A 16,729-nucleotide genomic window follows, 5' to 3' on the forward strand; every position below is an offset into this window, starting at 1 on the left:
AGTTCTGCCCAGCACTGTTTACCATCCTATTTCCCCCCCCCCCACATGCCTGAAGGAGATTCAGTGCTGTTCACCTATACAGGAAATTCAATTCATTGACTCCTTCAGTTTCTCTCTTCTCGACCAGCTAAGTCCTGGCAAAGGATGAGCTGCCTTTGCTTAAGCTGCCCTTGTACTTAAGCAAATTCAAAGCATGAGTCACATACCGTGAGTCAGCTAAATGCCTTCCTGCGAAGCGGGGCGGAGAGCTGCAAAACAGAAGGCTTTCACCTGACCTTTACTGGAGTCATTTTTTAAAGTGCTATTTTGTCCTTGATTTGGTGATGTGCTGAAGATATTGCTCCCCCCCCCCAGGAAGAAATGCCCATTTTTTTGAGTGGGAGAAATGACTGTTTTCATTGGTGTTAAAGGAGTGCAAACCTGGTTGCCTGCTTCAGGAATTCCATCAGACACAGCTGCCCTCCGTAAAGACTACCAGAGAAATTGTGACTAACGCACAGGCAGGGAAGGGGCAGGCATTTACTGGGCTGTTTGAATTCCACGTGCAACACCTGCTTTTATTAGTTTACAAGGGAGTCGGTGGAGAAACAACCCATCAGTGTTGCAGGATACCTATTAAGGTATCCTATATTAGATAAAGTGAAACAATGCACCAGAACTATGGAACGTTTTCTCACGATAATCTGGTTTACTCCACATGGAATCAAACAGTCCAGAAATCTCATGAAAACAATATCTGTACTTTAGCTCCTGTAAGCACATTACTAGAAATAGATTTTCTGCAGTTCCCCCCTTAACACAGCTGTTTAAACCATAGGCTTAAATAAGATTATGCTGTTTGCTTATTAAACCTGAAAGGAAAGCCTATTTCAGTCATCGGTAGGCTCTAAAGGAAGAGTGAGGGAGGATCGTCTGCCAAACACGTCTTTATCTTAATACAATGGAAACTGCCCACATTACTGGAATGATCTCAGAACAAAATGAGTACCAAAGCAACACTGAAATTATTTGCCGTAGTGGCTTTCTATGGAAAAACACGATTTAGTCTCCCTCTTTCTCTGACTTATTGTAACTATGGAATCTATCTGTCAGTGAATTATGCCACATTAATAGTGTTGTCCAATATACGTCTACTCAGAACTAAGTCTCATTGAATTCAATAGGGTTTACTCTCAAGTAAGTGTGTTAATGGGATGCGGGTGGCGCTGTGGGCTAAAGCCTCAGCGCCTAGGGCTTGCCGATCGAAAGGTCGGCAGTTCGAATCCCCGCGGCGGGGTGCGCTCCCGCTGCTCGGTCCCAGCGCCTGCCAACCTAGCAGTTCGAAAGCACCCCCGGGGGCAAGTAGATAAATAGGTACCGCTTACCAGCGGGAAGGTAAACGGCGTTCCGTGTGCGGCTCTGGCTCGCCAGAGCAGCGTTGTCACGCTGGCCACGTGACCCGGAAGTGTCTCCGGACAGCGCTGGCCCCCGGCCAATAAATGTGAGATGGGCGCACAAACCCCAGAGTCTGTCAAGACTGGCCCGTTCGGGCAGGGGTACCTTTACCTTTACCTTTAAGTGTGTTAATAGGATTGCAGCCAGAAATGATGAAGGAAACTTTGAACAAAGGCTGTTGAGCTATTCTTTGATCACATGGAAACTGGCCATATAATAGCAGAATCCTGATTATATCATTAATTATCTCAAGAATATCAGCTGGGATATATCTTTTCACATGCTCTACAATATCAGAACAGCTTTATAATGCAAATACATCCATATTTTCCTGGACATTACCGGAATTTCAAAGGTGGAATTGACATCCAGCGGGATTTCCAAAAAGCAGCACTCCACAACTTGGAGGGGGTTGTCTAAAAAAAACACAACTCAACAATTTTGGGGTCTTGTACTTTTTGAAATATGGCAACCCTACCTTAGAGGTAAGTTTCTCACTGTGTTCAGTGCTATTGCTAGATAAGTGTGTACAAGACAGCATATTTTGTTTGACCGGATATAACATGTTCCTCAAGAAACAATAAAATGCCAGTTTTGAAGAAGAAGTTTACTATGTGTATGATTTCTTCCTGCCCCTCAATATAGTAATGTGCTTTGGCCAGTGAGACTTTGGCCATTGAGACTTTGGCTCAAATCTCTGCTGAGCCACAAAGTTTACTGGGTGACTTTTGAGCCAGCAGCTATGATTCATCCCAATGTATCTCTCAAGGCCATTGTGAGTGTGGAGTGTAATCATGCATCCCAGCTTGAACTATTTGGAAGAATTGCAAGACTAAATGGTAATAAGCAGTAAAACTACTGTCAAGAGGATAGTTATACAGACCAATGTTCTTATGGATTAACACCATCTAACTGTCTCTCCATTTTCAGGAAGCGATGGAATGTGGAACAAGAGTGAGAGAAATTATTTTATTCCGATGAAAGTCGCCATTATAGGCATCAAAATGTCAGGAACCTTCTCAGCAGTGATCTCGGAACTTTGAGGGACTTGTTAATGGATCCCTATCCTAGGATCAGGAAAGCAGTAAGACACCCACAGCTATTTTGTGTTTGAGTAGCAAAACAACAGTATTAGGCAGGAGAAGAGGAAAGGAATCACATAAGGGCTACAGAGGCATTTAAGGAGTAAAAACCTAGGTGCCTATTAATAGTAGTTACATTACCCAGTTAACTCACAGGTAAATGTCTCCTAGCACCCATACAGTAGAGACGTATTTGATCTCAGTCTCTGAGCTGCATTGCTGTCTATAATTAGCACCATGATTTGACATAAAAGTCAATATAAAAATATTGGAACAGCAACCTCCATCTGAATTTAAAAAAGCAGTATTATGAAAAACCGTTAGCTAAATGCATCACTATGCTCAGCAAGACTGCACAATTAACAGATTCAGCTCTCCAAACTTCCATTAAAAGCAATTATTATTCATTTATCAAGAGCAAGAAAGCCCCACTTCACAACACGAGTTAAAATGCAATTAGGTGCAGTAGGGCAGAACAAATTTCTCAGCACAGAACGGGTTACAACAGCACACCCAAGCTTCATGAGGCTTGCTAGTCAGGCTCATCATTCTCTTAGGACATAATAATGCCACTAAATATGCTGGATCATTAGCAAAATTACATAGCCAAAGAAGGGCAATATTAATAGAGCTCTGTAACATTTTATAGGAACAGCAACTTGTTAAACATCACTAGGAAATAATTGCATTACAGTCAGATGCATGAACTCATTATGTTTTTAACAATAGAAGCTGGGCAAGCTATTCACTTTGGAGAATTCTTTGCATTATGCTTCCTATCACGGGCTCGGGGTTCATGGATATGGGGAACCAGCCTCTCTCCCCCCCCCCCCCGGATTTCTTTTACAGCAACACAATAGAAATGGATGCAGAATTCTTTGGCAGGCTGGGGTTAACGGCAGCATTGTCTTCCATCTCATGACTGTACACAGATGCTGAATTTACACTTCTGAAATGCTTCTCATTTTATACCCAGACATGTGCATAAAAAGGGAATCAGAGAAGATGCCACCCAGTGACACGCAGCGATTCATATTTCTAAAAGAGATGACACCGTTAGGACTGGATATACCTTTCAAAAGCCTTAACACCTCGGACCCACATTTGGATCTCTTTCCCTTGATTTCATGTTGCATGGCACAGCTGAAATGTGAGTCAGTGATTAGAGGAGCAGGTGCTGGAACAGAAGATCATAGTGGCTTGTGAGCTGGTGATCCAAATATAGAACGTCAGGCAAGAATTTAGCTCCATGCAGTCACATGCTGCTTGTAGGCTTCCCATAGACATTGGGTTGGCCATTGTGAGAACAGGATGAAAGATAGTTGGGCTATATGCCACCAACTCAGCTCTGGCCAGGGGACTGCAAGGAGACCAGTGAAATAAACCTCCTTGCACCAAAAGGCCAGAGTGGTTCATTTCACATGAGCCCTATAAATTAAGCTTCTGGGTTGGGTGTGAGGAGCTATGAAACTTGCTCCTGTTGTGTAGAAATCACTTTTGTTTGCCTTTATTTCAACTTCAGCAGCTTGAGACCAGGATGTGCAAATAACTGTCTCAATGATCTGGTCTGCATGTACAGTCGTACCTTGGATCCCGAACGCCTTGTGACTCGAACGTTTTGGCTCCCAAATGGTGGAAACCTGGAAGTGAGTGTTCTGGTTTGCGAAGCTCCTGCAGCCAATTGGAAGCCATGCTTTGGTTTCTGAATGTTTTCAGAAGTCGAATGAACTTCCGGTTCCATTTGAGAACCAAGGCACAACTGTAATCCTTAATTAAGGCTTGGCGTTATGTGCTCAAGCCTTGAGCTTGTGTATTCCCTCTGCCCTTCCAACATGACCACAAGCAAGAGCTAGGAAGTTTTCAGTAACCATGGTTCATTATATCATAGACAAACCAGAAACTATGGTTATTCTTAACTATGGCTGGAAAGGTGAGGTATAAATTTACTACACTAAATAAATTACACACAGGCTGACAACTGGGCAAATGTGTGTGCAATTAAAGCTGAAATCCCCCTGTTCAGTTTGATGGGGCACAGAAGTTAGGGCAAGTGAATCAGATCATGCTTTTTTAAGATCATCCTTCAGTGCTGTCTTAATGTTATTCACAAAGTTCTGAGAAGAAAGGAGCATCTTTGCAGACAAGCAACACTTGAAATGCAAAGAGAAGAGTAACTATTGCTATAAAACAGTTTATTGACCTATCAATCCTTATGTTCTTTTCAGGATTGAGAACTGCTTACCCTGGGGAAAAAAGGTGAGTGTTAGCTCTTGTGAGCACTCTGCTATTTTATATTAAATTTCTAAAACAGCCATATTAATATCTATACTCTACCAGAAAACAATTAGATTAATATTTAAACCCTTTGAGAAAACAATCAGATAAGGATCAAGCAGGTTATTTGACAAGAGACCGTTGGGTTCCAATCCTCACTATTGCAACAATTTCTCTAGATTAGGAAAGCATTTCCCAGGAGTGTACCACAGATTGAATAAAATGTGTATTGAAAATGTAATGAAAGAAACATGATTAAAAAGCACAACAACTTGCTGATAATTATTTCATCATGCCAAAAGAAATGAAGCTATTTTAAAGATACAATTAAAGAGATCAGTAATATAAGGCAATCAAACTCAGCTAATGTACGATGCCAGCCTATTCTAGGGCAAACCCACAGAGCAAGAATTCCAAATTGCATGGATTAGAACTTTAAAACTTTCCACTTAACTTACGGAAGGAGATGTGCAAAACAAATATATTGCATAAATGAACATGCAACTTTCAGCACAATCTTTTTTGTGGGGTGGGGGGAGGCAATGCTAAGATAGAAAACATGAAAGTGTAAGAGGGATAGTAAGGGGGAAGTACCATAGATCTCTGTGTTTTGCATGCAGGAGGTACTCTTCAGAAAAAGAGTATCTCATCTGGGACAGCTATGGGTTGATGGGCAGAATAATCCTAAAGAGGGACCGGGGGGGGGGGGGGCAAGGAGTCTTCCACTTTATTCAGAGCCCTGCTGGTTTATGCTGGCCAGGACAGAAGATGGGAGCCACCTTTCTACCTAATATGTGTCATGCCAGCTCCAGTCTGACATAGCTGTGTGGAATCCGCAAGGCTGCTCCAAAATGCCCCATTCCAGCGCTTTCTGCAGGTTAGACCCAGCTGGAGAACCAAAAGCTTACCACCCACTTTGGCGGAGCTGAGGCCTCGGCAATATAGGACAGCATTGTATGTCAGTTGCAAGGGAACAGAAAGCAGGAAGCTGTGGCTATGGTGATTAAGAGGAGATGGTGACATCACTGAGCATTATGCCAGATAATGAAGCTCACATCAGATCATACCTCTACTTCTATCAATAGAGAAACTGCACCCGAATGAGAGAGGAGGGAGGGGGAGAGAGGGGGAGGAAGGAAGGACTGGACTCTGTTGCTGAAGAAGAGTGCTATAATCTAAGGCCATGGTGCATGGTGACAGCAGCATGGGCATGGCATGGAGGTGTGTTTAGGGCATTGTGGCTGGTTCCTCCACACAGGGCACCATATTACTAAGGTCTGCCCCCGAAGGAAGCATAACAAGTGCTATCAAGCTACGGTTCTCTGTTTTGGGTCCCCAGGGGAAAGGAGAGGGTTTTATACATGTGGCGGCATGTTAAGAATTCTGCATATGAATCTGTTCATTTACGATCAGTTCTTCTAAGCAAGATCAAAGCTTGCTTAAAAGATGTTTCAAATTATCATAGTGATGGGAGAGATAAAAAAGACCACAGAGTCCAGGCTCCTTTCCAATGGACAGCTGGGATGTTCACAAATCTTACGCACAATTCAGAGGTTACCCATCCCTGCTTTAGAGAGACTCTCCCTACATGGGCAACTTTGCCGTGTTTTCCTGTCACTGGATCCAGCCATTTTTGGATGGCAGGCAGCCTTTGTTCAGTGATATTATGATACTCAATGAGCAGGTCCGAAACAGCTTAGTGAAGGCGGACAGAATTGGTAATGAGGGCTAGGATTTCAGCCTAGGTTTGCCAGATCTGTATATGAGCTAACAATCTGGGAGATTGTGTTTAAATGGGTCTTTCAGCATTTAATGACATAGTTTGCTGAATAGCCGCAAAACCTTCAGACTCTCTTCAGGATTTTAAGATTTATTGCAAAATGCAGCTTTCCTTGCAGTCTTTAATATAAGAGAGATTTTATTATGAGAACAGTTTGCAATGTGTAATTCCTATTCATTTCCACTAGACCTCTTTCTCTTCTCCGTCACTGCTCATTTGGGGGGGGGGGAGTTTGATTAATCTTCTCCTGTTGGTATTTATATTCATCTAGAACACAGTTGCCAGAAATGATCAGGTTCATTCTGAAGGTTTCAAATTTGTGGTGTTTGTTGTACCCACCCCCTTAGCCTTCCACACCAATGATTCACCCCTGTGACACTTGATCAAACTTGATTGGAAGACCTTGTCTAACAGCAAGTGGACAGTAACATTGGCAAGATCACAGAATCATAGAATTGTAGAGTCGGAAGGGGCCCCAAAGCACATCTAGTCTAACCCCTGCAATGTAGGAGTCTTTTGCCCAACATGGGGCTTGAACCCTTGACACTGAAATTAAGAGTCTCATGTTCCACCTACTGAGCTATCCCTGCCATAGAAATTGGAATGAATCTTTCCTTCACTAAACTCCCAACTGGATGACAATGCTGCAGAGGATTTGTCTACTGGTCTAAATTAAGCCCCCCCCCCCCAATGCATGCCCTACTAATGTACGCATTTTTATACACAATTTCTGGTTGGAGAACTGCGTCACAAAATTCAGCAAAGTGTCAATTTAGAAGGCTAATCATGTTTTGAATCATAGAATCATAGAGTTGGAAGAGACCACAAGGGCCATCGAGTCCAACCCCCTGCTAAGCAGGAAACACCATCAGAGCACAGGTCTGCTTAAAGACCTCCAAAGTAGGAGACTCCACCACACTCCTTGGCAGCAAATTCCACTGTCGAACAGCTCTTACTGTCAGGAAGTTCTTCCTAATGTTTAGGTGGAATCTTCTTTCTTGTAGTTTGGAGCCATTGCTCCGTGTCCGCTTCTCTGGAGCAGCAGAAAACAACCTTTCTCCCTCCTCTATGTGACATCCTTTTATATATTTGAACATGGCTATCATATCACCCCTTAACCTCCTCTTCTCCAGGCTAAACATGCCCAGCTCCCTTTTTGATTTGCATATTGGTTTGAAAATTGCAATTAGGTATTTTATTATTAAAATGCAAAGGCAGTTTAAATTCTATCCCCTATAGGAGTGGGGAGCAAGGCTAATGGTGTGCTAATGGTGAACTAGTGCTGCACCAGCCTTGTACACCCTGGCCAATGGGGGAGGGGGCTCTGATTTTAAAAGCTCAGAAGCCTCCCCCCCCAAGCATTTTTTTAAGGCAGGGTAGCATGTTTAGCCTTCCTTGGTTGAAATGTACAGTTGTACCTCAGGTTAAGAACTGTTCTTGACCTGAAGCACCACTTTAGCTAATGGGGCCTCCTGCTGCCACTGCGCCGCTGCTGCACGATTTCTGTTCTCATCCTGAAGCAAAGTTCTTAACCCGAGGTAATATTTCTGGGTTAGTGGAGTCTGTAACCTGAAGCATATGTAACCTGAAGCATATGTAACCTGAAGCATATGTAACCTGAGGTACCACTGTACAGGTGAAACTCGAAAAATTAGAATATCGTGGAAAAGTTCATTTATTTCAGTAGTTCAACTTAAAAGGTGAAACTAACATATGGGATAGACTCATGACATGCAAAGCGAGATATGTCAAGCCCTTATTTGTTATAATTGTGATGATTATGGCATTAATAGCCACTCCGTTCCAAGCAGCATCCTGCCCCTTCAACTTGCCCATAGATATTCCTTTTGGATTTTGGGTCAGTGCAGGTAAGAAGGGAATAGGAAGGTGTTTGTGAGCACCCTGAGGCAATAACTGGATGGTGAAGTGGGCTTCCCTAGGTCAGCCTCTTAGGACTATAAGGATTAGGGGATAAGGACTGGAATCCCCTGTGGGCCATGCCTGCTTCACCCACACAAATATCAGGGGCTTCAAGGTGTTTGTGACAGAGGCAAGCCTCCTTCAACGCATTTGTGGATGTGTGCAAAAAACTAGGAGGAGGAACAATGGCAACTGCTCACAGACTTGCAGGCAGGATGGGACTTGCTCAGAACTCTCTCTCTCTGTGTGTGCATGTATGGGAGGTGAGCAGAAGCAGTGTTTTTTTCGGGAGGGGCAGACACAGCGGTACGCATAACCCTAAACATTTTGTGAATCTAAGTTTGGCCTCACTGAGGGGCAGTATTTCAATATGAGTATTTTTTTAAAGAAAAAAGCACTGAGCAGAAGATTCTGCAATCTCAGTTATACATATACAGGAGATTGGAGTTTAGCCTGTTGCAATTTTTTTGGAAAAAAAAGCTTGTAGTCCTGGTTCAGCGGAATTCTGTATCTCATGCTCTTATTCCTTAGTTGGGGAATTAGAACTCCTTTATACGCATTAAATTCTGCCGTGCCTTCTTATGGCTACACTTGTACTACTTTATATATTCGCTGAAAATGTGATGCTCTAGGGCATGCGCAGCGTCTCTGTACAGTTAGTGAACCCTTGGGACAATTTACTTACTTACTTAATGCCTTTCATATAAATTTCAAGGTGATTTACAACAGTACTCTAAACTAGAACCCTGTGTCCCTCCAGCTGTTGTTGGATTCCACCTTCCATCAGCCCAACCAGCCTGGCCAACAGTCAAGGATGATGGAAGTTGGAGTCTAGCAACATTTAGAGGGCCACAGGTTCCCCACACGTGAGTTAGAACAGCTAAAAATGAGTGTAAAGCTATAACAATAAACACCCAGGGCACAGACTTCAATTTTCCTCATCCAGCTGGAAAAGCTTATCAAAATGTAAGTACAGGCAGTGACCATTTTGTGCATGTCCAATTGATGCGTGACTGCTGACAAATGGGTCCTTTTTGATGCAGAAGAGGGCAGAATGGGGCAGAACAGAATGGGGTGGGGCAGGTTTATGCACAACACACTAATGAGCGTGGGAGGCAGGAAAGGAACCCCTGTGCAAAATGGTCACTGCCTGTATCTTCATTTCCCCCTGTAAACTACAAATAGCGGGCACCTGATGTATCTCAACAAGATGCTATTCCACAAGACAGGGGCAGTCTCACTGAAAGCCCTGCTTTCGATATTTCAGGAACTTCAAGGAAAAGCTCTGCAGCAGAACACAGTGACCCACGGAATATGCAAGGTATAAGGTGGTCTCTGGCAGGGTTAAGTGATATTACTGCAGGGTATTCTTAAGTGAGTGTGGGTGTGAGAAACAGATACCACTGCAGTATGCACTGTGAAGTTTCATGGATCTCCAGTTGTGAAAAGCGTATTTTCCATTTAGTCAGCTGCACAAAATTCTCCTAAGGAAGAAAACTCATTATTTAATTAGCATATGCAGGCACAATTCATAGGCTTCTCTAAAATGAATATACAAACTATCTGGTTCAGACTCAAATATCCCATATTAACATCATTCTGACCACCAGCACTTAAATAACAAAGCATTTTTAGATGTCAGCAACCACTGGCAGATATAATTAGCCAAATCAAATTCATTTCATTGTGCAAACATCATAGAATTTACGATCCAGTAATGCATGATGAGCCCTTTGGTGTCTTAAATGGCTGTGAGTCCTTTCACTCACCCTTAATAAATAATCTTTTATCTCTCTTTGCAGGCCTATCATGGCTGATCAAAGTGAGATGCTGTCTGGGCTAGATTTGCCTTTGCATGGGAGAGCTTATTCCACCCACAGCCTTCAGAAAAGGCCTTGTAGAATCATTCCTTTAATGGGCAGCTCTCTGGAATCAAAACCTTTCTTCATTGCATTATATTTTTTCATATATGGTATGTTTGACAAGAAGGGACGCGGGTGGCGCTGTGGGTTAAATGACAGAGCCTAGGACTTGCCGGTAAGAAGGTGAGCGGTTCGAATCCCCGCGACGGGGTGAGCTCCCGTTGCTCGGTCCCAGTTCCTGCCAACCTAGCATTTCAAAAGCACGTCAAAGTGCAAATAGGTACCACTCTGGCGGGAAGTAAACGGCGTTTCTGTGCGCTGCTCTGGTTCGCCAGAAGCAGCTTAGTCATGCTGGTCACATGACCTGGAAGCTGTACGCCGGTTCCCTCGGCCAATAAAGCGAGATGAGCGCCACAACCCCAGAGTCGGCCACTACTGGGCCTAATGGTCAGGGGTCCATTTACCTTCCCTATGTTTGACAACTAAGCATATAAAATAAGGTGTCTGAAATACTAAGCCTAGACTGAGAACCTGCTGCCTTCCAGGTCTTGGGCAAATCCACACTGTACATTTGAAGCACATTCAACACATATAACCTTTTCAAATCCCATGGAATCATCCTCTTTGCACAGGGTAACTTCAGATATGGCCACAGAATCCATTTTTAAAGTCATTGTTTGGTGGCATCCCTAGTTAGAATACTCATTACAATGCCCCCCCATTTCAATGCCCCCCCATGCTTCACAGGAATACTCATTTCAATGCCCCCCCTCCTGCTTCACAGGAAACAGACACTGCTGAAAAAGAAATTGGCGTCTTTTAAACTGTTTATGTTTAAGAGAACTTTACAAAGTACTTAGTTAAATTGTGAATGTACCGTTTCCAGAACCAGAGAGTTTGGGAGTCAGCTGAGACTCCTCACAAGTCTGATTTCCCCAAAGTAAATGATTAATAATTCTTGAAAGCTGGGCTTTAAAATATATTGTCTTTGGTAGGCAGAAAATGAGCAACGGAAAGAACTGGAAATGTTGAAAATGTTGACCTATAAACTATAGATATAGAGCGGTTATGAATCTTGTATACATTTATTTCAATTTGTACTTTAGCCCCTGGGTCTAATTGCGGATTTGGCCTTCAAAACCGAATTATCTTAAAGTGATAACTTATAAAACATGCTGGGAAGAAAACAGAATATGGCAAAGATAAACAATGAGGACTCAAAGACTAATGTTATACCTTGAACTACTTCCCCCTCCCTAATTATTTAAATTGAAAAGAATTGACATTGCTTTTGCCTCTTTAATACCAATGTGTTATTGCCTGCATCCCATTGCTAATTCAGTAACCTTCATTGCAGTATTGATGCTTCCAATTACACGCAATTTATTTTGTTAACACATTAAATGAAGCGTCTGAAATAAGCACCTAAATTAGATTCAGTAGGACAGTTGTTACAATTTCATTAAATTCCAGTATACTTTGCTGCAGAGCATTTACTTTGTATTTTTAACTATTGTGTGCGAAATGGTTAGCCAAAGAAATGAAGGTGCCATTTGATTAAAAGCACTAAAAATTTAAAAGGATGTGCCTGGATTTAATTGCACCAAAGAAAATAGCTGTTAGATATTAATTAGCATATCTACTAAATGCCATTGCTCGTTTCAACTATCATTTTTTATTTGGGGAGACTTGCTTTGGGCAAGAAAAAAAGTAAAATCTGATGTAGCTATTTAAATTGGACATCTATTGCAATGGCAATAGAAACCTTGTGCTGACCCCACTTGCGGGGGACGGACAGACAATGCTTTTTAGACTGCAAACATTTCTCCATCAGGCACTGCCTCACACAGTGTGTTCAGTACCCACCATGGACATGGCCCAAAAGTTGGGGTGTGATGCCGCAACCACAAACCTAATTCCAGGTAGGTGTCCTCAACCTTGCTCCTCAGCCCCAGTCCATTCCTTGTTCATAATCCTGACCAGTGCTGATGTGCTCACCTGGTATGCCCCATGGAGGACCTTATGGTCTACAAATAACAACACCCTGAAGATTCTGGGTCCCAGGGAGATTAGACTGGCCTCGACCAGAGTCAGGGCCTTTTTGGCTGTGGCCCTGGCCCTGGCCTGGTGGAACACTCTCTCACAAGAGACCAGGGCCCTGCAAGATTTGACATCCTTCCGCAGGGCCTGCAAGATGGAGTTGTTCCGCCAGGCCTTTGGTCGGGGTTCAGTCTGACTCATTTTTTCTTTGTATAAGAACAAGCACAAAGGAGGTTTCCCAGCCCGCTCACAGGTCCTTACAATATCAGTGGAAACAGTTGGTCCTGGAGAGTATTAACAGCTTTCAATTTTAACCTGTGGATAGTCATTTGTTCAGTTTTAATTTTAATTTATTTGAATTAATTTTGGGATGCATTTTAATGGATTGATTGTTTGTTTTATACATTTTGTATTATTTATATGATGTTAGCTGCTCTGAGCCCAGCTCCACCCGGGGAGGGTGGGGTACAAATAAAAAAAATATTTTTATTGTTTTTATTTCAGTATTCATGTTTAAGGTTCCAGGTTCAGTCTAATGTGAAGGTTGCAGAGCAGGGAAACTCCTTCACCAAATTCCCTGGAGATCATGGCTTGTTGGAAGACTAGAACCATCCCAACCTATCTGCACAGGCCCAACTTACTTTATGTCTGTTAATATTGTGGGGAGCGACGAGAAGTCAGGAACTGGTGAGTTCTTTCTTGGTATGTTCTCCCCCTTGCCATCCCATTGAGGCAGCAATGTTTGTTTATTTTTATTAAAAAAAGGTAATCACAGTAGGTGTGGAGAGAGATCAGATCCATAGTTGTCAACCTTCCCTTTTTTTTTGCGGGAAATCCCCTTATTTCAGCACCATTTCCCACTCTTTCCCGCTGATATTCCAGATTCTTAGATACCCTGTAGACTGTCCCCGGGACAGGTGAGGCTGCTGATCCTTTATTTTCGAGGCTGCTGATCCCTTATTTTCAAATCTGAAAGTTGACAGAGCCACAATAGTTCAGGAATGAGTTCTTTTCCCCTGCACAAGCGTCATAATTTAAAGCCCTCCCCCAGCTGTCATTTGCCAGGGTGGGGGAGCATACATGAACTTGTACAGTCCGTGATAAGATATACACATGGAGCCGTTTGACTGTGGAACAGTCTCCTTTAGGAGCTTGTCAGCTCTCCTTCCTTGGAGGTTTTAAATCCGAGGTTGGACATGGATGCTTTAGCTGAGATTCCTGTATTGCAGGGGGTTGGATCAGAGGATCCTTTGGGTCCCTTCCAACTCTACAATTCTATGATTCTATGAGTAGCAAATAGACAACTTACACCAAAGGCAAGCAAATCTGCAGGCATGTAGATGTGGTTTGTATTCAGTGAAAACACCATGAAAGGGGCTGCCTTTTCAAATTGGCTGCGGCAAGCCACCCGCTTGCGTCTGCTTTCCCAAGCCATGAAGCCTTTTTGGGCAGGCTCCTGAAAGTGTAAGCCATCCTTCACAACCTCTGAAGTGCAAGTTTTGTACACGGCACAAAGGAGATTACACATCACAGAACATACTCCTTGAGATGAGTGCTTAGGTGCCAAGTCTCATTGAGGCATCAATTTCCTGGAGAAGTAATAACCCCTCAAAATTCCAATTTGGTAATGGACAGCTTCATTAGGAACTCAGAACGACAACAGCATGAACAGCCCCGCAATAGGCTGCTTGGCAACTGCCAAAATGTTTGTGCAGTTCATTAAATGGAACCCTTTTTGCATTGCTAATCCTAATGAGATGCAGCTCTCATTACCATTCAAGCACTGTGTACTGGAAACCCTTCCAAACTGATAATCTTATTCCGCTTGCAATAAATCCATAGTGAAGACCAAGTTCTGTAGAAGAAGACCCAGTTGGCTCCAGTACCAACCTACAGTGGTATCTAAGCAAGTGAAAGCAAGCTCTCTTGCTCTCCCAGCCCTAAGAAAAATGCATAAGAAAAGTTGATTCTACAATTCAACTAATGAAGAAAACATCATGATACGAAAAGCTGGAGGAATTCTCCCATCTCTTGGAGACTGTGCATAAACTTTCCTATTTTGCATAGCTCTTCCACAGGCAAAAGGAAGAAGCTAAATGTTTTGAGCTTGCAACAGAAATGATTAATTTAAAGGGCTTCCAAGTTCCAGTGCATAAAGTGAGCAGAGACTTTTGAAATGCTTTCTTTTCCAAAATGGGTTTGACATTTTGTATAATACAAGAGAACTGGAAACTTGCAAAAAAATAATTAAATCACAAATTGCTTTGCTCTTCACCACTGCTTCCCCCGTGACAATAACCTATTGAGTTCACCTTCGTGGTGTTGACAGAATCAGTAACTTACAGAGAACAGAGACAACAGCCTCCTCTTAATGCCTAGTTTATAGATAAAGCAGGCACTGCTATGTCTGCTGCTTCTACTGGCCCAAGCGAGTCAATATTCTGTGGTTAGCTCTGAGTCTCACACAAGAGCACTAAAACACAGTTAAAAGAAGAATGCATTCTAGAATAGCAGAATCCTGTTCAATCTGCCACTTATTATGTAAGATAGCTTCATGCTGTCTTGTGGATCCACCAGAGGACTTACTGCAATCCTGATGGAACTGCATGAGGATCTAGTTATTGAAAACAGTCCTACCGTTTTGGGATCAAGGGTCAGCATGAACTCAACTGTCCTCCAAAATCAATCTGCAGAGCTTGTGTCAGCCCAGCCTTATGAATCATTTGCAAGGTGTTTCAACATCCACTCTGGGACCTTAGGGTGAGGGGCAGGTAAGAATTCAAAGTAATAATAATAATAATAACTAATGGCAACAACAAATCTCTAGCATAAGGCAAAGCTATCCTATGCTGCATCCATACCCCATCTTAATCAGAATTGCTTAATCAGAATTGTTTCAATGGTGTAAGATCATCATAGTGGAATTACATATGTTTATGTGCTGGGTTTTTTAAAAAAGTATCAGTGACCATTTGAGTTGCCATGCAATGTGATGCAAGTTGCGATGTGATAAAAGTGGCAAGATGCAGTCACTTGACCCATCTGGTGGCTCTGGAGGTGAAGATCTGTGGGATAAAAGGTTGGTTCAAAACCCAGCTAAGTGTGCTAATTCTGATAATAGCTTTGAATGCGTCTGGTAGAAAATGGAGAAGCTGGCAAGAATTATTTACATGTATGAATTTTTGATTTGACTGTAAAAGGGGTGTAACAATTTCTGCATTTATGCGAGCAAGAACGCTAACACTATCCCTTGGGCTTGTAATAGGGAGGGGTGGTAGAGAGGATATAAGTAGATAAAAGCCTGCAATCATAAAAGCCTGTAAAAGCCTATTTTTAAAAGCCTGTAGCCATGAGTCTTATGAAAAAATCATGAGCATTTGGACTTTCATTCTTTAAAATGTTCCTAGCCCTCAGGTTTGCACAGATAAGTTCAATGGTGTGACTGTACTAAGCTAATATGCATAATTTATTCCCATTTCAGAATGCATGTTTTCCAGGTAGGTGGGAAGGAGAGCCCAAGAAATCCAAGGTCCACTGGTTATAGAGGACCAAATTTCTACAGGGTTGTTTGGAGGATAAAGGGCGAGAGCAGGAAGGGGAAAACACGGAGCACTGGGAGAAGGGGCAGGATAAAAGTGTAAATTAATTCAGAGAGAAAGTGATTTCTGATATGCTAGGAGAGCTTTTAAAAAAATGAAGAAGGGATGTAGCTCGGCGGTGGGGCAGCCGTTTTGGACGCAGAAGGTTCAGTTCCAGAATTGCCAGGTAGGTCTGGAAGAGATGTCTGCCTGGAGATCTGCGGCCAGTCAGTGCATGCAATATTGACCTTAGAAGGACCAGTGCTCTGATTCAGTACAAGGCAGCTTCCTTCTTCCTAACTGCCCCACTTGTAGTCACTACATGAATTTAACTGAAACAGGCACTCTGGTCTTTATACATGCATTGAGAAGGCTTTGAAACCCTGTTGGATGCCCCAACCACTTAGCCACCGTAGGTCTGCATAGCCATGCCACAGGCTTTGTTATTTTTCAAAGTCTCTAATTCTGGCTGGAGGCATTTCTTGCATTTTCTCCTTCTGCAGCAGCAGATGGAAGCTTTGCGAATGTGCTGAGGGTGGGCTCTTCTGTCTGTTGCTCACTCTGGTGGTGGGCTCATGGGGTGCGGCAGCTAACTCACCATCTATCTGGCAAACCCCCCTTTACAGTTTATTATTCTGATTATCTGAGTTGTAGGCAATCCTGGATCCTGTGACAGAAGCTTTGTAGATAGAGTCCATGCTGTTTTAAGGTGCGTGTGCATGTGTGTGAAGATTGCTAAGTTTTGTCTTTCTGAATTGC

At 42.8% G+C, this 16,729-nt stretch overlaps 1 long non-coding RNA gene across 2 annotated transcripts in view; it reads left to right on the forward strand.

The window, feature by feature from the left end:
• Positions 1-4,773, forward strand: part of LOC309533756 — a 241,136-nt gene extending 236,363 nt beyond the window's left edge. For both annotated transcript variants that reach the window (XR_014220457.1, XR_014220458.1), the window contains 2 exons: positions 3,493-3,666; positions 4,742-4,773. This is a non-coding gene — a long non-coding RNA (uncharacterized lncRNA). The remainder of the gene's footprint in view (positions 1-3,492; positions 3,667-4,741) is intronic.
• Positions 4,774-16,729: the final 11,956 nt, after the last annotated feature.

This window comes from Podarcis vaucheri, assembly GCF_965113315.1.
Source record: "Podarcis vaucheri genome assembly, chromosome: 5".
Classification (NCBI taxonomy): Eukaryota; Metazoa; Chordata; class Lepidosauria; order Squamata; family Lacertidae; genus Podarcis; species Podarcis vaucheri.